Genomic DNA, 23,164 nt, shown 5'->3' with positions numbered 1-23,164 from the left:
TTAGCTTCAAAATGGTATAAAGATCATCTCAATCCAATGTATGTAACCCAAGATATAGCCAAAATACCAACAGATGCCAAAGCTGACTTTTGTTTGATTCTTTTGTTCTCAAATTGCATTTCTCAGTTGAGTTGAATTTAGGTATTTCAACTTTTGGACTATGAAAATGGCTGAATTAGACTTTGATGTCTTCATACCAAATGTAGATACGTCTCTTAGCTTCAAAATAGTATAAAGATCACTTCAATCCAATCTGTGTAGCTCCAGATATAGTTAAAATACCAAAATGTGTCAGAGTTGTCAAAGCTGACTTTTCTTGATTCAAATTGCATTTCTCCTTTTACACTTCATATTTTATTTTCACCACTTTAATCCATTTTCAATCATCCAAATATCTTCTCAATGCACTTCATTTGATAATTGAATCATTAAACCTACAAAATATGAAGTTTTTACCATAAAAATCAATAGAATTGCAATTTTCACACTTTAACCACAAAATGCATATTTTCACTAGAATCTTAGTTAATTATTTATAAAACTAAATAAAACACACCAAAACTAATTAATAAAGCACACTAAAAATACGTAAAATATACTCTTATCAAATACTCCCACACTTGAACCATTGCTTGTCCTCAAGCAATAAGAAATACAAACCAACAATGATTCAATTTTTGAAAATAAACATATGTGCACCATTCCACTTCATTTTCTCAAAAACAAGGTAAACAACCATTATGCAATTATTCAATTAAGCTCAAGTACTCATAATATCAAGTAAAAGAGAGCCAATTATACTGTCATTATAACAAATTCAAATCAATTTTTCATCCTTACCCAATCTTACAAGTAAGTAACTCATATGGTCAATAAAATGCTTCCTAAATTCATGATCATCTTCTTATTCCAATTTAAAGAAGGATTTATTCATATAGTGTAGCTAAATATTACTTAAGTTGTGAAAATGTCTTTTGACGCGAGGATCGACATTTTTTGATGAAAATCACTGGTTACTCAACACTTCACATACTCAAATTGCTTTGCATACTCTTAATTCGAATACCGTTTTACGCGAAAGTCGACATTTGTAGATGAAGACTTCCGGTTACTAAGTACAAGAATCATTGGAGTAGAACAAATCTTATTTTCTTTTTTCTTCATTTTTTTATTTTTTCTTTTCACTCTTTTTTTTTTAACAGCAAAGAAAATAATAATTTCCTCAAAAGAATAATCATGAGAAGAGTATTGCACTTATTGACCATATTTATCACTTAACTTATAAAATCAAATAAAGACAAGAAATTTCATTAAATATGCAAAAAAATAGGCATAATTTTCTCCACTTTACAAGATATACTTTCCTACAAATGCACAAATTATAATCACATAATAGTTATTTTCAAATTAAATGAGAAAAGAAATTTCCAAATCACATATATTTATCTCAAATGTAGAAGGAATTTGAACTACTAATGGTATGAAACTTGTTACCCCTTTGGATAAAATTTAAAAAAAATTGAAACTTTTTGGAGAAAATTCGCATATTTGGACAAGATTTTGAAAACAAATTTTGAATTTAAACACAAGTCCAATATTTGCAACCAACAAGTCAATCACATACAATGTGGGGCAAATTCGTAAATTTGGACAAGATTTTGAAAACAAATTTTGAATTTAAACACAAGTCCAATATTTGCAACCAACAAGTCAATCACATACAATGTATATAATCTCAATTCTTCCCCCCACACTTAACATGCACATTGTCCTCAATGTGTAAAAAGGAAAATCAAGATAAAGAAAAATAATACTCCCCTATTGTTGCGATCGAAATGCCAAAGCATGAAATTCACGAACCATTGTCTACTTATCTCCAATGTTTCATGCGTTCCATTTGATAACCATTAGTAATATTAACCTAAAGATAGAAAATGAGAAACAAATGAAAAATAACCAAAAAACTCAATACATAATTTAAATATGAAATCACACCAAAATAAAATAGTCAAAACATTATGTTGCCTCCCAATAAGCGCTTTTGTTTATAGTCATTGGCTCGACTTTTTCACCTCATTTCTCAATGAGGTTTTGTTAATGAATAATCTACCAAATTTTGTCGTGGTGGATCATAAAAAGGTGGTTTAATTGCAAAAGCCACATGTTCAAATGATATGAGAGGTGGAAGAAACATACCTATTTCAAGTGAGTCATAGATATTACCTTGAATATGCACCACTTGAGAATTCTCCAAAGGAGATGTCATATGAGTTTCTTGGGCAATAATATCTTTCAAACCTATACTTTTAATACACTCCTCAAGAGGGGCGAAAAATGAATCATTAAAGCTCACCTCTGGAGGTTCAAAATCAGTTCTAAAGATATTATCATGTGAAATGGACATTTGCTCACTGAAACACAATTGAGATTCATCATTTTCATCAAAATGCAATCCATTTTCACATACAACATTCCCACCATTCATGCTAGGATCATTTTGTATATTATTAGAAGAAATAACTTCACACAATGCATGTAATTGGGCTTGTATTCTACCAAAGTTAGAAATTAATTCATCTAACCTTTCTTCAATCCTAGCAAAACGATCGGATGTGGTATTAGTTAGTAGTTTTTCTATAGCCAAATCAAATTGATTAGAAAATTTTTCTATGGCTAGCTCCCAAGATGCATTAGAATCATTAGCTAATGGTTCACTTTCTAGTTCACAAGGTAGAGATGCATTAGCTAATTTTTCTATTGCCAATTCTCAAGATGGTTTTGCTTCATATTGGACATATTTGGGTGGATAATCATAAAAACATGAAAAATCACTATAAGTAAATTGATTATTCCAACCATAAGCAGAAGAATTATCCCAATTAGCACCATATTTATCAAAACAAGGATTGTAATGCCCTAATTCATCATAATAATTCACATTTTGTGCTTGCATACATGTATGAGTAGCATGATAACCTCCACACAAGTCACAAAGTATTTGATTAGAATTAAAAGTATTAATATTCTTCTTTTGCTCAATTTCATGCATAAAAGTGTCCATTTGAATTTGTAACGTTATAACATCAAATTTAGCCTTTAAAGCCTTTAAACTCTTTAAACCATTTTCAAACGACATACCTTCGATAATTTTTTGGTTACCTCTATCCAAGAAGCTTTGCACTTGGTAACCATCCATTGCCGATCTTCTACTTCTCATGCATCGTCTCCCATATTTTCTACTCTCCTTGATCCCCTAAACATGTCTTCAAAATAATTCAAAAATAAGTTTAATCAAGAAAAATAGATAACTCTAACGGTAAAAAAAAAAAACACACAAAAACTCACAAAAACACTAAAAACACAAATTGAGACAATAGACACAGCAAACACAAGAAAAATAAATAAAAATGTCTAAATTAATAAAGTTGCTCTTAGCACCGATATTGACAGATCTTCCCCGACAACGGCGCCAAAAACGTGACTTGCGCGGGGTATACATATAATATTAAACTAATCCCAATCAAGTTTTACATTTATAAACTCCTAAATACTCCACACGCGATTTATCACAAGTATACGAATCGTGAGCGAGTATATGGTATAAAGGGAAGATCCCACAGGGAAGATTGCAATTAACGATGTTTTCAAACTCCTTTATTATTTAGATTACCACAAATATAAAATTTATGAAAATAACACTAGAAAGCTCCAAGAGATATGGAATTTCTTACTACTCTTGCAAATGAGAATACCGGTTAAATGAATGTTATTATCTTGGCTAGTTATGACGTAATTTCCTAATGTATGTGAAACCTACTCTCGTAGTGAATCAACTATACTTGTAATTAAGTCATACCTACTCTCATGGTTATGAATTAAATACAAACTCATTTCTTCTATGAAATTACATGAACAAGTCACTTAAGCCACATAGGTGCACCTCTACTCTCGTAAGTGTACTCCCTAAGTTTATCACTTCTTTGAACTAGTGTTAAATTCCAATTCTCATTGCAAATTTAACACCTTTAGATAATCACAATTAATGGCCAGTTAATTATGATTTTAAAAAATAAAAGTGATAAATAACTTGCTCAAAATAATATCACCAAATAAACATCACTAGCAAAATATAGAAAGTTCATCCATACTCTAGGCATAAATTTTAACTAAACATAATAAAAACACAAAGCCAACTTGTATTATAATTAAACATGAAATCCAATACAATAGAGAAATTAGTAGAAGAAATATCACCCTTGTCACATGAGATCAACCTCTTCATCTTTGCTCCTCCAATCTTCATCCAAATCTAACTACAAATACAATAGGGATAAACTACTCTACCTATACTATACTAATGAACTAAGAAAACTCTAGTGAAAACTACATTTCTTGTGAGTTTCTCTAGTCTTCTCCCTAGTTATTTTGAATCTTGCAAATCCATGGCTATATATAGGTGAATGCAATCAGGAAATGAGGCTTGAAACATCTTTTTTATAGCTGCTAATTGGTTGTCATACGTTCATCCATAGATGTAAATTATTGAAGAAGAAAACAGGTTGTACCAGTGGAGAGCAGCTCTTTCTGACCAGAATCTGGATATTTCAACTGCTATTTTCTTTATGATTACAGCTGAATTGACTCTTGTTCAAAACATAGAAGTTGTAGTTCATTGAAATAGCTGTTCAATGCTTCAAGAATCATCCAATGTGGAGTTCTGAGGACCAAGATATGATAAAAATACCACTGACTGGTCAATTTCATGTTTTCAGCTCTCAGCAACAGACTTTTACTTCTGGATTTTGACATTTTGACCAGAAAAACAGCCGAATTGGATTTTGATGTCTTCATACCAAATGTACATCTGTCTCTTAGCTTCAAAATGATATAAAGATCATCTCAATCCAATGTATGTAACCCAAGATATAGCCAAAATACCAACAGATGCCAAAGCTGACTTTTGTTTGATTCTTTTGTTCTCAAATTGCATTTCTCAACTGAGTTGAATTTCGGTATTTCAACTTCTGGACTATGAAAACGGCTGAATTGGAATTTGATGTCTTCATACCAAATGTAGATACGTCTCTTAGTTTCAAAATGGTATAAAAATCACCTCAATCCATCTATATAGCTCCAGATATAGTTAAAATACTAAAATGTGTCAGAGTTGTCAAAGCTGACTTTTCTTGATTCAAATTGTATTTCTCCTTTTACACTTCATATTTTATTTTCACCACTTTAATCCATTTTCAATCATCTAAATATCTTCTCAATGCACTTCATTTGATGATTGAATCATTAAACCTACAAAATATGAAGTTTTTACCATAAAAATCAATAGAATTGCAATTTTCACACTTTAACCACAAAATGCATATTTTCACTAGAATCTTAGTTAATTATTTATAAAACTAAATAAAACATACCAAAAATAATTAATAAAGCACACTAAAAATACGTAAAATATACTCTTATCACCTAGTGACAATAAGCATATGAAAACAATTGGCAAAGCCCGAATAAACTCATTACAGTACCACTTCATATTGCTTATATATTAGTCTAACAGTTCAGTAAATGCTATAGATGATATTGGTATTTATAGACAAAGTATTTGTAGATGCTTCTGGTATTTATAGGCAGAACGGCTTGGACTGTCCGTAATGTTATAATAAAAATAAAAGTTGCGCACATGCTCGGCCTCAAAGAGATATTCATATGAGGTAATTTTGGAATTTGAAGATTTCCTAACTTGCCCTCTAACCTTTTAGAAATTTAGTAGAGAAGGGGATTAGAGAGGGAACCAACCGTTTCTAAAGGTTCATGGGCAAGATTTGTCCCCAAAAAAACGTAAGGTCAAAATTGCATCTTGTACATTGTTTTTCACATCATATGTGAAACTCACAAAATTTTGTTCTATAATTACACGTTATTGAAAATGAGTTACACTATGTGCATACAAAGTAACATCTTGTACATTTTACACAAAACATAATCAATCCGAACAGTTTTCTGACAACCGTTCAGGCCGGTGTCCATTAGAGAGGAATACATACAAATAGTGCAGTTTGTCAGGTGCCAAAAAGTCAATTTGTCCCATTGAGAATGATTAAATTGAAATACAAAATATGATAATTTGTTTAGTTTTAGTTTTAATTTTATTCACGTTTTCTTTGAGTATAATAGCCTCACTAACATATTACTCATACGACAGCAGGCAGCAACTAATGAATAATTCTCTTCTTTTTTTTTAATGTTCATGTAAAGTTTCACAGTTTTCAGTGCAAACTTTTGGCCTATTCTTCCAAAAAAAAAAAAATTTGGCATATTCAAAATTGTGACAACCTAACCGTTTGTCCCATAGTTATTAAACCCGGTCCGGGAAGGAACCCGGTGAAGGAGGTGGGTCAATGGGTTACTGGTTCAACCGATGGGTGAGTGGTCCAACCGGTATGTCACTACATATATTTGAATATTATGTTTTATAATTTTTTATGCCATAATAAATATTTAGTTAGTTTAATTTATTATAGATTCATTAATTTTTATAAGAATTAACAACCTAAATTTAATTAGTAATTCACCAAATTTCAAGTATAAAATTTTATCTAAGTGTAATTATCTAGTTTATTTATGAATTTTAAGTGCAAAAGTTTATTAAGAATAATATTTGCCATTAAAACGATTTGTGTAATATGTTATTTTTAAGTCAATTTCATAATTTATAGAGTTCAGGGAATAATAAAATTGTTATTAAAAGATTCCAAATAAATTTTGTGTTGGAGAAATAAAATAAGAATAAGACTCTAATATATAATATAAGAGCAAAGTAACTAATAAATGGTTGGTTGATCTAGCAGTAATGGTTGTCGCCTTCTTTGCATGAGGTCTCGCGTTCGAATCTCCATTTTAGCAATGTTTACAAATTTTTTCCGGAGACCGGGTTCCTCATAAAACCGGCCAATTCAACCAAGTTAACCGGTTCAACCATCGGTCCGTTGAAAAGTCAACGGGTTCAATGCAGAAACGATCTTATTAAGAACCCGGTCCGATTTTATGACCGAGTCATCGGGTTGACCGGTTGAACCGCGGGGCCGGACCGGGTTTAATAACTATGGTTTGTCCTCTTGTCTTTAAAACAAAATGCCTAGACACTCCACTTATAATAAGGTTATTTCCTATTCTAAATAAGAATTAATTATTAATAACAATTAAGTCCTTCTTTTCTTTTGATCACACATTAACCCCCTTTGTGTGTGACCCCTTAATTTCAAAATAATATGGCTATAGAAATTAAATTATAACTGTTCCAATTAGAGTAATTAATTAACAACTTAATTAATTAATTCTTAACTTTCATTTGCCACAAATAACACATAGCAGTATATTTTGATAGCTTGATAGTGTGACTTATTTGGAGCCTTCAATTAAGAGTTACTGTACAATTCAATTCCTCTGTCACATGACAGCCCCATTAGTCTACTTGGGAATGAAATAAATGTCAAACACTTAGATTTAATAAAGTAACAATTAACAAAAAATTAAATAAAGTTAATACATACCGATAAAAATAAATTCTAGTGAATTTATAAATAAAGATATAATTTGTTAGAAGAGAGAGAAACACCATAATAAAATATAATTTAAATTTATTAAAAACGATTGAGTTGCTAGAAGAGAGAGAAATTATGAGAAAAATAATTAGAGCAAAGTTGGATACTAATATGGATAAAATCCGAATATCCAAATCACCCATCAATTATCTTCAATTAAGTATTGCCACCTAGCTAGAAGAGAGAAAATGGATAATTAAATTAAGAACTTTAATACATATATAGACACACACATACATATATAGGTGCGCGCACACACACACACACATATATATATGTATATATGTATTATGCATGTATATAGTTACACAGATACCATACATTCCAATAAACTAATAGCAGCACTTTGATTGGTCTTATAAAATTCTGAGCCTATACCAATCAAATTCCCGTGAACCAACCGAAGATTCCATTGATTTGATTATTATTCAATGCCGCGGGATATCATGTGTCCAATAAAGCATGTGATGTCTGCCATTACGCCAAACTCAACAAATTCACAAGTTGTGGTCGTTTCATAAAAAGTTCAAACACATTATGTATTATAATATATAAATTGCTACCATGCGAAAGGGATCCAACTCCACTGGCCGCCTCGTTCCATAAACAAACATGGCTTATCGAGATTCTGTGGAAGTCGAAACAGCTTTCACTATCATGTTTTCGAACAAACTATATGTTATTAATCATAGTCTTCACGCCATGATCCATTCACAAAGAAAATAAATTTAGACTTACAATTTCAATTAAAAATGAATTTTGATCGTCACCATAACCACAATTACACAAAATTTATATCAAGCACAGAGATGGCTCTAATACCAATAAAAGTAACTGAGGCAACAATTTTTTTTCAATTCTTTTATCGAGTCTGTGCAGAAGTCAAAACTAGATCTTCACTATTATGTCTCTTCAATAAACAATGTAATTAAGTACAATCCGCACGCCATGGTCCATTCACGAAGAATACAAATTTAGACTCACAATCCTAATCAAAAATGAATTTTGATTGTCACCATGACCACAATTACACATATTTTGTATCAAGCATAGAGATGACTCTATTAACAATAAGAGGAATCGAGGAAAAAAATTTCAATTCTTTTATTGAGATTATGTGAAAGTTGAAAATAAATCTTCACTGTCACGTCTCTTGGATGATATTAATCACAGTCCACACGTCATGGTCCGTTCAATTAAAAACGAATTTTGATTGTCATCATAACCACAATTACATTTTATATCAAGCACAAAGAAGGCTCTAGTACCAATGAAAGGAATTGAGAAAATATTTTTCAATTCTTTTATTGAGAATATGCAGAAGTCGAAACTAAATCTTCACTGTCATGTCTCTTGGACAAACCATGTTATTAATACACTCCGCATGCCATGGTCCATTCACGAATAATGCAAATTTAGATTCACAATCCCAATTAAAAATGAATTTTGGTTATCATCATAACTACCATTATACTATTTTTATATCAAGCACAGAGATGACTCTTATATCAATAAACGGAATTGAGGCAAAAAAAATTTTCAATTCTTTTTCTGAGAATCAACTCTGTGATAATATAAAATAAAAAATTAACCATAACAAGGTTAGAATAATCATCCTTGTAATGTGCTTTTCAAAATTTTCAAACATATCACAAAAACTACACACATGTCTAGCTTATAAGGCATATTTACATGATATAATCCTGAAACTTGAAGATCTCCTAACTAGTACTCTAACTTTTTAGAGATTTATGAGAGAAAAAGACTAGAGAGAATTCTCCTCCACCTTAGCTGCCCTAGCCCTCCACTATCACTTTTGCCACCTTTCTCCCTCTTCTTTCTCCTCTTCTCCTCCCTTTCCATCCTTACCTTCTTCCCCTATTGCCCTCCTCTCCAACTCCCCACTTTCCCAACCTTCTCGTTCTATCTTTCTCCCTTCTTCTTGCCAATGATTAGATCTGGTCACATTCAAATCACTCAAGGAAGAGAGGGAAAGATAGAAAGAACAGGTTAGGAAAATAGATGAAAGGGATAGGAGAGCAACCGTGGGAAGAGGAGGAGAGGAGAGGAGGAGGAAGGAGAGAAATAGAGACAGAGAGAGAGGTGAAGGAAGAAGTGAGAGTGGGGTGGCAGGAGTGGTGGTGTAGAGAAAGGCAAGGTAACTGGGTTAGAGGGGGAGGATGGTGGAGGAAAAAAGAAGGTGGTGAAAGAAAGAATCGAGAAAAATGGGAAAAAAAGAATAAAGAAAAGGAATAAAATGATTTTTCTAAATAAAAAAGCAAGAGTTGATTTTTTAAATAAAAAAAGGAAAAAAAAGAAAAGAAAACATAAAGCATAAAGCATAAAATATAATCTTGTTAATAAAGGAGGATAAGACCTGCATTTTTCTATATTTTACCGTTGCTAATAACATTTAATGCCTCTTTTTTTCTTCAAATTATATATTAATTTAATTTTGTGTGACCCCATAGTTTCAAATTAATTTGGTTATGAAAATTAAACTTGAGCTTTTCTAATTAGAATAATTAATTAATTATTTCTCAACTTTCATTTGCCACAATTGACACCCAACTATATATTATAATAACCAGATAGTGTAAATTATTTGTGAATCTTTCTATTATCAGTTATTGTACAATTCAATTACTGTATTACACTATATCCAAATTAGTTTATTAGGGCATGAAATAAATGTCAAATTCTTAGACTTAATGATACGTGCTCATTCTATAAGATAAACTCTATAAATTAGAAACTCATTTCTAATTTGTCATTCACTTTGGCCAAGAACTTCTAAGTTATATTTTAGAACATTAGATAGGATATGTTCCCTTTTGCCATGGGTGACAGATTCCTTATTAACCATTCGCATGTCTCTATACATTACTCAATATAAGCAATAAAACTTACTTATATTTCTTGATAAGAACATAAGTACACTATGTTATTATAGTATAGGAAATATATACAAAACAATCTTGATATCTCAGGTCTAAGGATTACATCTATAGCTATAACTAGCAACAACTAATCGATGGATTGGTTATAATTTTTATTTGGTGTTCTTTTTTCAGATTATGTTCAGTGAACTTATTCTCAAATAAGCATCCATATGTTTATCATGGTGTCTTTACACAAATGATTGAAATTCTTTTTTTTTTTTGGTTCGCATCCATTTATTTGGAAAAAAAAATTATGTTTGAATCAGTCCGCTACTACAACAATATCGTTTGAGGCATATAATGCGGAGGCACCACGTGGGATGTAGCCTGTTCCTTTTACTCCTCAAACTTAATTTTGACAAGATGTGTCGGAACAAAACAAGAAACAGAATAGTGAAAACCAGATCTCAATCAGAATTGTGGAGCAGAAGTGTGGTATATCCAATCAGTTGTGATTGACACTTCAGGAATATCATCGAACGAAGTTGCATAAACCTTGTATCCTTCCTTCACGGTTGGAATCAATGTCCAATTGAGATTTAAGCATGATTCATGAATAAATCCGTATCCTTCATGACCCCAACTCTTTCCATAAGAGTTTTGGATGAGAAATGATAGCTTGCCATTGGAGTATTCCCAACCAATAGCAACTACAACATGACCTATTATCTTTGGATTTCTCTTATGATCAAGCTCAAATGGATCAAAGTCTGGTCTATTTCTGGAGACATGATGCCCCTTATCATATGAAAAGAACTTGGAAGTTCTTATCGCAATGATTATTGGTTGGCGAAGGATGAAGGAAGCTAAATCTTTTGGTTGGATACCAATCATGTAATTGATATGGGAAATCCCAATCCTGTCCCATCCAGATTCCCCATTTCATAGTCGTCACGCAACACCAAGCATCCAACCTTCTTCAAAGCCCATGGTATTGCCTGAAAGTGATTTGCAAATTCTCGATGTATACTTCCATCCTGGGCCTTTTCGACATACCGAGATCCATACCGAGACCCAATGTCTATGAGGTACTGGTCTGACAAGACAACGCGTTCCCCGGAATGAATTTGATGAGCGAGTTCAATGGCAGCAATGATGGAATAGGGACTACATGACGCAGACGTCTGTTCTCTAATGGAAGTTTGTACATAGTAATCAAGCCATGAAAAATTTTGGCCATCAGCAGGACTAAAATTGCAAGGAGTAAACCCTCTCATGCTATAGCAACGGGAGCTAGTCCAATCAGAGGAGTTAATCCTTCTCGCAGGCTTTGAAGCCAATCATACAGACATACAAACTCCAAGAAGAGGATGTGAGGATGATAAAACGTCATTAATGGTAAATATCACAAAATCAATTGATGTAGGTAGGATTTGTAATATCAACACATTCTAGCCAGATTGACAATTTAAATTATTGAAATTCATTATTCTCTCAATTGAGCAAATATAACATATGCTATTCTTATTAGATTTTTAGTATCCACATAATAATATTATGACTAAGAGTATTTCAGAATAAAGTACAAAAAGTATAGATCTCATATTATCAACTCTTGATAACATATACTCTCAACTTTATAACTATGGACTTATCATATACTAATTGATTTGGGTCTTGAAAATTTGCACGAGAATGCCCGGATCTTTGTTTGAATTTGTTCTTGTTATTATTAAAAAAGATTGGACATTTTAATAGGTTAATAAAAGAATAACTTAACAAAAGTCTAAAACAACTTAAGTAGTATCATACAGAACGAGACCTTTTGGGTTTAGAAATCTCTCATCTGTATCGATGTTACTTTATTTAGGATTTTTTAGTTATAATCTTTTCCTAACAGACGAAGTAGTTTTGACGGTTTTCTTTATTATTTCGTTTCCTATTCTAATTAGATGTTTTTAGGAATTTCTTATTAGTTAAGTAGTTTCTTAGATTAATTAATTTCTATTCCTTACATAATTCTAATAGCGCTTGTGTGCCTATAAATAGGATTATTAGAACTGTTGTATTCATTCAAACTTTTGACAATATTATTAAACTTTTGACACTTGTTGTGTTTGTTGGATTTACTATGAACCTTTGGGTACGTTCGAGGTTTTAAAATTTTATTGATTCTTGTTTTCTCTTTGGGGAGTTGATCGTGTATTGCCCCTGGTTTCTTTACCATGAAGGGTGTTTATGTAACCCCTCTAGTTTATCATACTTTCGCCTTATTTCAAATGGTATCAGAATAAGCTTCTCTTATAATGATCACGGGTGCATAGCATACCTTAGATCATGAAGAAGAGAGTGATCGTACCTTGAGAGTTGCTCACGACTGCGTCTTTATTGACGTAGTTCACATCAACCTCATAGACAACCAGACTATGAGGCATCATCTTCGGACGATGAAATTTTGAAAAGTTTCATTAGGCTTAAACCCTAACGTACTTTCATCAAAACTTGCAGCCTGTATATATGGTTCGTAATCTCTTGTCAAAGAGGGATAATGAGACACAATGACATCAATTATTTTGAACCAGGTGTAGAATTCTTACTAAAGCTTTTGATTTAGTGATTGGTAATGGTAGTTCTTTAAATATTGTTTCTAAGAATTTGGTTGATAAATTAAAATTGTCTATTGAAAAGCATTCATAACCTTATAGGATTGGTTAGATATAAGGTATTAAACCTGTTGAGGTAATTGCAAGGTGTCATGTTTCATTTTGCATTGATAAATATGTTGATGAAATCTTATGTTGATGTTGTGGACATGAATTCTTGTCATTATTGCTTGGTAAACCGTGACAATCTGATGTAGGTGCTACACATAGTAGATGTGACAATATTTATCGATTTGTCATGTATAAAAAATATCGTTCTATTGCCATTGAAGCCCAATTCACAATCTAAGTTTAATCAATTGAAAGGGACTAATTTATTGTTTATAGATTGCAATTTTAATACAGGAACAAAGGAAGTTGAATGTGCCAAAGTTGTTGAAGAAATTTGTGACTTAACTATTGAACTCTAACTAGATTTGATGTCTAGTAAATCTAACGATGCAATTGTGATCTCAGATAACAAAAATAAAACTTCTTGTGTGAAGATTGAAATCAATAAAATTCCTCTAGCAACAAGTCCAACTCCTGGGTTGTCTGTCACATTTATGGAATCAATTCTTATCTTGGGTTTTGAAACTATTGGTTTTGGCAAGAAATATGTGTTTGGCAAATTCTCCTATTGACAATTTTCTTGTGAAGACCGAGAAAAATTATGTTCCTAGCCAATTGGGAGAAAATAGTAAATTTTATTTTGACAATGGTGGATAACGAAGTTATTGGTTTTGAAATTATCACAAATCGTATACAACTTCCTATGTTCATAACTGGGTGCAAAAGTTCTATCACAAACATCGATCCTATAAAATTCATGGTGGGATCATAGTTGCATCTTCTCATGGATCTTGTATTAAACTTCTCCGTGGAGCTCGAGGATGAGATCTTTTTAAGTAAAGAGTATGATACAGAATAAAGACCTCCGGATTTAGGAATCTCTTATCTATATCAATATTACTTAATTTAGAATTTTACAATTAGAATCTTTTCCTAACAGACGGAGTAGTTTTAGCAATTTCTTTATAATTTTGTTTCCTATTCTAATTAGATGTTCTAGAAATTTCTTATTAGTTGAGTAGTTTCCTAAATTAATTAATTTCTATTTCTTATGTCATTCGAATACTGCTTGTATGCCTAATAAATAGATTATTAGGACTATTATGTTCATTCAAACTTTTGACAATATTATTAAACTTTTAACACTTGTTATGTTTGCTAGCTTGGCCATGAGCATTTGAGTATGTCCTAGGTTTTAGAAGCTTCTTGATTCTTGTTCTTTCTTTAGGGAGTTGATCTTGCATTCCCCTAGTCTATATACCTTAAAATGTATTCATGTAGCCCCTCTAATTTATCATGTTTTCGCCCTACGTCATAGTATGATTATGTGCCCTCCGGGGCTTGGTCTGATGGTTGAGATTGTTGAAAATGGAGCCTTAGGTCCCTGGTTCGAACCTTGCTGCCGGCAAGTTATAGAGGGTGGGGAATAGTCTGCGGGGTCCACTCCCTACTGGACACCCTAAAAAAAATAATAATATATGATTATGTAGCATAGATTGAGAATATATCTTAGATGGATAAGTAGTTTTTATATAGGCATACATAGGATGATATTCTTTGCAATCATTGCTCAATTTAGTACTCAACTTGTAGTTAGCTACTATTGAGCCTTAGCAAAAGCAGGATACTCGCAATAAGGCTACTACATCACTGATAGTTAGATACAATTGATGCTAAACATGATAAGTTTATACTTGGCTACTAGTAAATTTTGGCAAAATGAGCATATTACAGTGAGGCTACTACTTAACTAATAGTTATAATGAAGCTATTACTTAGCTAATAGTTAGCTGCAACTGATGCTAAATTGATAGCCTTGAGCAAATTTCTGGCTAGTAGAGTTTTGACAAAAGTTGAGCACCCAGTTTTTGGTTAGCAGAGTTTTGTCAAAAGTTTACCAATTCAAATGGGAAAATGGCCTGAAAAAGAAAAATAAAAAGAATAAATGAGAGATGTCACAGGAAAAGTTCCAAGTCAACTAGTGTTCAATGTAAGCCATTCTTATGCATTGTACTTGTCCTTATCTCCTTATATACAATTGTCTAATTGCTTATCATCAATTAGGACCTTTGGATTTTGTCACTTATTTTGCACACAATTTCATCCTTAAATAACATTGTTTATATCACAACTTCCAAACAAGACATAACAAAAAATGGTCTAAAATAAATGAATAAAGAATGTCTCAGGTGCAAGTTGTAGGTTCGACCAAAACTTCTTTGCCTATACAGAGTCAAGTTGTATGCACCAGAAAACCAAATCAATTCAAATGATTAGGTATGAAATAAAATATAAACTCAGCTCTCATGAGCTGAGTGAACATGATTAACATTGAGTTGATGGCATGAACTTAATGCATTAAGTTTTCTACATAAAATCTAAATGAACCCAGTCAAACAAAAAGGAAAATTAAAGTATCAAGGATTTTCTTGTGGGATATGCTTTGCTACAGTGATAAGGAGGAGGGCCAATGAAGAGATCATCAAGTGGAAAGTAAAGAGTTGGAAGACGATGACACTGAGAGAAATGAGAGACTGAATCAATGGCTTGTTGCGTCAGAGGATAGAGGCACAATTTACATGAAATTCCATAATTGCCCACTTTTAACTCGGCCAAAATTTCATAAATATCCACAAAGTAAAGGTGTCATGGGAGACCATATACTATTTATAAACAAACTTCTCACTTTTCTATTCTTAGGAAATAATCACATTTAATTACCAGGTAAAGTATAAGGTGCAATTTTGACTACAAGTCCAGGGTTCAAATATATGCATTTTCTTTAAAATGTAAAGGATATGCAGTAATGCACCTCTTCGATCGAAAAATGGGATCCTCTCTCTCTAATCTCCATTGACCTAGTATAGGTTAGAGAGTAGGATTTGTCAATTGATAACAAAAAAATAATAATAATAATCACATACACACATATGTGGGATTAATTACATCTAGCTCTATTATGGTTTGACCAAATAACCATTACATTCCTTGAACTTTGGTAAATTACAGTCACCCCCTTTGATTTAACAAATATTAGATGGTGTCAAACATTTTCTTGTATAGACAAAAATACCTCTTTTAAGTTTGACTAGATTTAATGATATAATTGAAAAAATGATAAATCAAAGAAGTTATCTATTGTCAAAAGCTAAAATCAAATAACCAAACAAAATCCCATAAACAAGTTGGCCACCAATCCCTATGCCCCAAAATCCCGTAAACACCAGTTTTACCAATCCCATCATGGATTATGAAACCCAACACTCCTCTGCTACTTTTTTAACTTCAAATTCTAATCCATAAGCTTTAGATTTGTCTAATTTTGCATTCCTTATTTTTTTAAAGAATTTATGTGGCCACAATAGCAATAAACATGTGCAGATTCAATAGGAATTGTTTGCAGCAGGCAAATCTACAACTGATGCAAGTTGGGAATTGGCCAAAATTCATTGAAATTCGGATCCCAATTTTGTGGTGCCGACACTTCAACCATGAATTGAAATCTACATCTTGTTATTTGCCACCATCCCAACGAACCAAACTCTACTCTTGTGCCACTACTGCTCAACATTTAAGTACTTGCATCTATTTTCTGCGTGCGGAGGCAATTTTTTTGCCTGAGAGGCATATTTGAAGGAAATTGGGTTATACAATTATATGGCTTTTTGGCTGCGGTTGTGTTAGGATATTGCTAATTCAAAGCATTGCAATGATTTTAGAGTTTGAGGTGTTAGAAAGAATACAAATGTGTAGGTAAAGTTGGTGGTGGTCTTTGGGTGTGTCGCGCCTCATTTTTTGAAAATAAATAAATGCAAAAGGAAAGGGTGTTTTAAAAGAATGAATTTTTTTTATTTTGAAAAATAAAGAAAAGGCCTAAAATGAGACATCGAAAGTGCGACAGTTTAGATCCAAAATTTAGTCTAAAAGGGTTTTAGAAAAAGGGAATCGACATTTGGTATTGAATTTAGGTGTACCAAATCACCTAAAAATATTTTTGATCAAAAATAAAATAAAATTAAAAAAAACCCTTCTTGACAACTCTAGATTGTTGAAAAATAAGAGAAAATAAATTTGGGAATCATTGAAGAAAGGGAAGACAAATGTTTGATTGGTTCAAATCTAAGACACCCTTTCAATCTAACCTAAATTAGTTGCGAGATTTAGTCAAAATTTTCCTAAATCTAATCTTTAAACTTATCACAATTGGATGTTCCTATATGGATGCAAACCCAAATTTAAAGAAAATATCGAAAGGGGCAAAATGTCCATTCAAGATCTAATTGGTACCAATCGCTTTAATTGCAAAATCCAAAAATAATCTCTTGAAAGGGTCACGAGTATGTAAAAAATGAAACTCAAAAAAAGAAAATTATAATATATAGGTAAATATACATGAGATGAAAGAGAGGAATGCAACATAAAGGGTACGGGAGACTAAAATTCGTGACGCAATTTTTCTTCTTTTAGAGGGGATAAGAGCGTGTTAAGACTAAGAAATCATACTCGTTCCTTTCTCATATTTAAAGGATAACTCTTCTAACCTAGTCAAGCAAATGAATTAATTTACTTCTAATTTTCTATAATGAGATGTAATTCTAAATGATATGGTTCAAACATACAGAGGGTAAGGGAACAATAGTAGGAAAAAATATCATGCAAATGATAAAAAAATTCTAAAATAGAAAAATATGCGTAAAATGGAATGAATGACATACAAAGAATGAATCTAACGCATAGACGACATAAGACTCTAGTATTGGATTAACCCATTTCTAAAAATTCTTACTAGCGTTGGACTAACAAAGAAGCGGAAGGAAAACCCACAACTAGCATTGGACTAGTGTGATGGCGTCATGCACTCATTATAAATAAATGAATAAATAAAGCATATAAAGCAAATAAACACATAAAAAGCATATATAGTACATAACACATAAGCATAATATCTATATACAAAACTCCAAGAAAGTGAAAAGCACACAAGCATGTAACCAAATTGTAGACACCAAATTTTTGTCAATTTTCAATATTTTCTTGAATTTTTTCTATTTAATGAATTATTTATTTTCTTGCATTTTGATGTGCATTTTTCTCATTTTTTGCAGGTTTGTTTAAAAAAAAAAGAAAAGAAAGAAAAAAAAACACAAAAACTAAAAAACAACAAAAACTAAAAAAAAAGAGGAAAATTAAGAAAATAAAAATCATCCTAATCATTTTTGTTTCACCAAAACCACTATTAACCCATTTCTACACTCCATTCTCATGAACATTTCTTCCCATTTTGGTAAAAAATTCATCATTGATAGCCCATGCATATTTCTTGTCTTTGGAAGAAAAACCATCATTTGGCCCAACTTAACACTCCTAGTCAATACATCACTCGGCTCTCTCTGGGGGGAAAGGAGAAAAAAAGACAAGCTCTACTTTGGCAAAAAAGACTCTCTCGGCTCTCTCTCTTGTCTCAACCGAAAAGAAGAAGAAGAAAAAAAGAAACAAAAAACACTCCCTCTCGGCTCTCCTCTCTCCCAAATTTTTTCCAACACATTTGCACACAACAAAGCAGCAATCGGTTGGATTGGAGCTTGGCAATTTCATCAAAAACCTTGGCAAAGGGACCAAACTCTTCATTGAGGTATTTATCTCCTTTTTTTTTCAGCTTTTATTTTTTTAATTAACTAGATTGAATGTATGTGTGGTTACCTTTTTTGTTGCTTATTTTTGCTGGTTTTTGTTGGTGTTGTATGGATGAAAATTTGGGAAATAGCTTGAGCTAGATTAGGGAAAAGGGAGATAGATTTTGTGAATGCATGTTAATTGTTTGAAAAAATGCCAAAAAAAGAATTTTAGGGGCTGTTTTGATTTAATGCATCCTTTTGTTGTTGTTTACTTGTCAAACTAAGATTATAGTTGTATTGTGGAAGTTATAAGGAGGGTTTTGGCATAATTTTTATGATTTTTGGTGAAGATTTGAGGATTTTAAAAAAATAAAAATTGAACTGATTTCTTGGCATTTTGACCACTTTCGGCTCATTTTTTGTAAAAACTAACTCTGGAATTGGAATCTATGCGAAAAATTGAGTTGGTGTGTGTATTTTGATAATTTTTTGTGACCGGAAAAAATTTGCCGGCGACCGACGGCAGTCCGCGGTGGCGGCGGCGGCGGCGGCAGCCGGCACGGCTGCCAGAAGCTTCTTCACCCTGCCAGAGGAGGAGAAAGAAGAAACGAGAGGAAGGAGAAGAGAAGGAAAAAAGAAAGGAAAGGAAAGAAATCGGAATGGGCTAATGTTTTTTTTTTATTTTCGGTTGGGCCAAGAGTTAGTTGTTGGTTGGGTTTTGGAAATGGGTTTAGGTTTATTTCTTTGGGTTTCGGTTGGGCTAGCAGGTCAGAACCCATGCATGTTTTTAGTCAGACTTGAGTGATAGAAAGACGGGCTGGCCTGCTCGTTTATTTTGGGCTTCAGCTGGGCTTAGGTAGCATCCGGCCCAAATAAATAAAAATGATGGCCCGATGGCCTTTTTCTCCCATATCAGAAACCAAAATTTGCACTTTAGCCCCTGATCTTTGGAGTGGTTTCACTTCGGCCCAGAACGTTTTAAATTTGTTTCACTTAGGTCCTTAAATTAATTACACTTTGGTCCTTAAATTTTATCTTTCATTTAATTTTGACCTCTAAACTTTGGAAAAATATAATTTTTGTCCCCAAAAGTTTTTCAATTTTTGCAATTCAGTCCCTTGTGAATTTTGATTCTCTTTATTATGGTTGTTTCTTTTTTTAATAGCTAATTATGTTACTTTTGAGTATGTTCAACTTGTAATTTTTAGATATTCTTAAATTTATTTACGTTTGACATATTAAGGTGAATTTTCATTATTATTATTACTTTTTCAATTAAATTGGTGCCATGATTCTTTAGTTCATTTTGAGTATAAATAGGGCAATTTGACTCCATTTAGTCACCATTTCAAAAGGGAGGTATCCCATTATTATTATTTCAATGTCAATTACGTGCTCTTATGTGCTCCTACGTGTTCCTATGTATTTATATATATTTTTTATATGCTTTGTTTATTTGATTTGAATGTTCATTTAAATTTTCTTATGTTTGTTTAGTTAATTTTATAATTATTTGGGAGGCACTTAAATACCTCAAAAATGTAATATATAGGATAATTAGATTTGTTTTATTTTATTTCCCCTTTTAGATTGTAGTTAGGCATTCCCCGATGTAATAGACAGGTTGTGTGCTTATGTGGCTTATGTGTTACGTGCCTTACCCGCTTTCCTTAGGATTTTTGCATATAGATATTATGTTTATGTGTTAAGTGCTACGTGCTCTTATGTGCTTATTTGTTTTAATTTATGTCTACTTGTCTTATTATGTATTAAAAATGCATGACGTCACTACACTAGTCCAACACTAGTTGTGGCTTCTCCCTCCGTTTACTTGCTAGTCCAACGCTAGTAAGGATTTTTAGAAATGGACTAGTCCAACGCTAGACCCTTAGATCGTTCGTGCGTTAGATTCATTTTTGTGTGATATTCATTACATTTTCACACATATTTTCATTTTTAGGATCTTTTCCCATTTGCATGATATTTCCTATTATATTATCCCATATCCTCTATATGTGTTTATCATGTCATTTAGAATTACATTTCATTTAGGACATTGTCTAATAAGTTAGCTCATTTGCTTGTGCATATTAGGAGAATTATTTTTCAAACATGGGAAATGGGTGATTATAACTTTTTAGTTTAAATATCCCATTAATCCCTGTATAAGAAAATTATTGTCACGAGTTTTTGCCTCCCGTACCCTTTATGTTGCATTCCCTTTTTCTTTGATCACTTATATCTATGTATATAATTTATTTTATTTTCTTTTCTTTTAATTTCATCATTCGCATACTTGTGACACATTCAAGAAATTATTTTGATCTTCGCAATTAATGCGATTGGTTCAATTAAACTCTTGAATGAACATTTTGTCCCTTTCGATATTTTTATAAATTTAGATTTGCATCCATGTAGGAAACATCCAAACATGATAAAATTAAGGGTTAGATTAGGAAAATTTTAACTAAACCTCGCAACTAGCTTAGACTAGGTTGAAAGGGTGCCTTAGGTTTGAGTTAATCGAACCTTTGGCTTCCCTTTCTTCAACCGTGACTCCCGAACCCATTTTCTCCTGTTTTTTCAAAGATCTGGAGTTGTCAAAAAGGGTTTTATTTTATTTTATTTTTGTCAAAAATCTTTTTGGGGTGACTTGGTACACCAAAACTCAATACCAAGTGGCGACTCCCCTTTTTCTTGAAAACCCTTTTTAGACTAAATATTTGGACCCAAATTGTCGCATTCTTTAAAGTCCCATTTTAGGTCATTTTCATTTATTTTAAAATAAAATCACATATTTTGTAAATACCTATTTTTATACTTATATTTCCATTGCGAAAAATGGGGCGCGACACAAATAAAACCTAACTATTACATTTGGAATCCTTAACTACAATCTAAAAGGGGAGTTATAGAATAATAATCCTATCTAACCTATCTATTACATTTATCTAATATTATATTTTTTGCAAAAAATAAAACCTATCTATTACATTGCCTATCTAATTACATTTCTTGCGCAAGAGGATATTACCTATCTATTACAATTTGGGTATGTTAAATACATTCCAAATAATCACAAGACTTAAGTTAAACAAGTATAAAATCAATAAAAATTTAAAATCAATAAATGAAAGAAAATACACATAAACACATAATAGCATATAGGAGTACATAAAAGAATTTAATGAGTAATAGATATACCTTCCTTTTGAAACAGTGGCTAAATGAGGGGAAGGGGTAGTTATATGCTTTTTAAAATCAACAAATGGGTCAATGCACCAATTTAATTGACAATTTAAAAGAATGTAAACGTATGATAAATTCCCCTTATTATTATAAAACATGTAAATAAAATAAAACGTCCGAAATTTGCAAATTAAATGCATTTAAATGAAGCACGATTAGCAATTAAAGAAGAGAAACAATTGTAATTGAGAAATAATAAAAATTAGGGACCTAATTACAAAAATTAAGAAGTTTTTTTGGACAAATTATAATTTTAAAAAAGATTAGGGGCCAAAATTAAATAAAAATAAAGTTTAGGGACCAAAAATATAATTAAATTAAGAATCTAAATGAAAGAAATCCGAAATATTATGGTCATAATAAAGTTACTCAAAAGATGAGGGGCCAAATTACAAAATTTATTTCTGATTATACTAGAAAACAATATTGGGCCATTTTATGCATTTGGGCTGAAGTGATTTCGGCCCACAAGAAAAATAAATAGATCCATTTTATTTAAAGACAATCTAGCCAACCATTCTACAGACCTATACCTAATAAAAACATTGGACTTAAGTTTTAAACCCTATGTCACAAATTCAAATAAACAAACAAAGAAATAAAACACTAGCCCATTAAATCAAAACCATTTACATAAATTTCTAAAGAATGTCTAATAAAAAATCTAAATTTAACAAATTTTATTCAAACAGAATTAATTCACTCAAAACATATATAGAACATATAAAAGCAAAATCAAGACTTCCAAGGGAAGATATTCATCCATTTTTCACAATTTTGGGCCTTAAATTGGGGAGCCAAATTGCAAATTTTTGGACTTCAAACATGCCCAAGGCCCCAAGCCGATTCATGCACATTTGAACCTTTATTTATGCAGGAAAACAACCGAAGAAAGAAAGATGTAAAAAAAACATACACGCTTCTGGAGAAATCATTTTTGTCAACAAATAAAATCACAAGTTTTGCCATGCAAAGAAACAACCATATAGCCTATATCTTCAATGATTCCAAACCCAACCACAGAATCATGAAACATGGGTTTAGCTTCATGAACTATAAGGCTGCAAACAGAGAAAATATGCCCCAACTTC

This window comes from Coffea eugenioides, chromosome 4 (assembly GCF_003713205.1).
Source record: "Coffea eugenioides isolate CCC68of chromosome 4, Ceug_1.0, whole genome shotgun sequence".
NCBI classification, from domain to species: Eukaryota; Viridiplantae; Streptophyta; class Magnoliopsida; order Gentianales; family Rubiaceae; genus Coffea; species Coffea eugenioides.
The sequence above is the reverse complement of the archived record's forward strand: the minus strand, read 5'-3'. Positions refer to the sequence as shown.